Below are 1,839 nucleotides of genomic sequence, written 5' to 3'. Positions count from 1 at the left end.
ACCCTGCCTTCTCTCTTCTCTATATCCTATGTATATGTATGCCAGCATGTGTGTATGTGTATGTGCTTGTGTATACATACATAAAGACACACAATTATATGATATGAGGCTTAGAAGTTCCACCATCTGTTGCCTAAAAAAATACAGTCCCAGAAAATCTGGTGATGGAGTTTGAAGGTCAGAGAACCAGTGATCTGGCCATGTGAGCTGTAAAACAGAAGGCTACAGGCTATCTTGGAGCTCATGAAGGATAGTGTTTTCCCCAGATGCTAGGCATGAATATACAGTGTTTGATTTTTGCTGTGATCCCAGATGAGTATGGAATCCCATACCCCAGGAAGCAGAGATGGGAGGATGGTTGAAGTCAAACATGTCTACATAGTGAGGTCTGGGCCATCCAGTGTTACATAGAAGGCCCTGTCTCAAAGCTAAGCAAGGAAAAACACAACACAATACAAGTCTGCTTACCCCAGAAAATATGTAATAAATCCTCTTCATGTATTTTCTTCCAGAATCATCTTCCACTCTGATGCAACCCTACCAATAGTTTTTTTTTTTTTTAACCTTCTTTCCCAGAATTTCTTTCCATGCATACAGTTGTTTGCACACACACAGATTTCAATGTCTGATCTCAAATACTTTCCCATGCCAGCTCACAGGTGACATTTTAAGGGGTCCTTAGTCTTTACCTCATCAGCATATATAGAATGTATTCAACCATCCATACTGTCCAATTTTAGCTTCTTTCCCAGTTGTTACCAAGGAAGTATTTCTCCAAAGAACAGACACTCCATTAACACACCCACTTCTCTGAAATTGTAAGGTGAATATTTTTGTATACCAAAAACATACACTATGTTTTGACAGAAACTCTGAAAGCTCTCCAGTCCCTGTTCTGTTTGGATTTACCCATGAAAAATCTAGACTTTTCAAGACTGAATCTCCCTGGATTAACTTGACCTCAGTACCTACCAGCACTGGCTAATCTTATGCTACCTTGACATAAATTAGAGTCTTCAGAGAGGAGAGAACCTCAGTTGTGAAAATGCCCCCATAAGAAAAATTATGGTATTTTCTTAATTAGCAACCAGTAGGGGAGGCTCTATCTATTGTGGGTGGTGCCAGCTCTGGATTGGTGGTCCTAGGCTTTATAAGAAATCAGGCTAAGCAAGTCATGAGAGCAAATCAGTAAGCAGCACTCTCTGTGGCCTTTGCATTAGCTCCTGCCTCTGGGTTCTGGCCCTGAGTGAGTTCCTGTCCTCACTGCTTTTGATGACAAAATGTTATATGAAAGTTGTGAGTGAAATAAGCCAATTGATTTTGGTCATGGTGTTCCATTATAGCAATAGTAGCTGTAGCTATCACATTACTTATGCATCTTCATGGTCATGAATGGAACATCCTGATGTACCTGTCAGAGATGGACAGAAGCTCGGCAACTCCCAAGCCACAAGGATAGGTGTTGAAGAAGGAGGGCCAAGAATCTAGAAATAAAAGAGGAGCATCAGGCCCTAAACAGGTCAAAGCAATAGGTTTGTAATGGCAAGCCATATATTTTTCTGCAAAGGGACAGTTCGCATATGTTTTACTATTTCTGTTTCTACACAGTTATGCTCATGGGATTAAAAAATCCATAGGCAGTAGCTAAACTCTTGCCTTGACTGTATTTTAATAAGACATTGTTTATGGAAAAAATTACTGGGCTGGAATATTTCCCGTGACTATAGTTTACTGATATTTGCGTAGATCATAGAATGCATAGAATCTGCAACCAAACATGTCTGGCATGTAAAGAGTATTCAATAGATTCTGGCTATCAACATTATTTATGCCATAGGT

The sequence above is a fragment of the Phodopus roborovskii genome, unplaced genomic scaffold (assembly GCF_943737965.1).
Source record: "Phodopus roborovskii unplaced genomic scaffold, PHOROB, whole genome shotgun sequence".
NCBI classification, from domain to species: Eukaryota; Metazoa; Chordata; class Mammalia; order Rodentia; family Cricetidae; genus Phodopus; species Phodopus roborovskii.
This window is presented reverse-complemented; position numbering follows the sequence as displayed.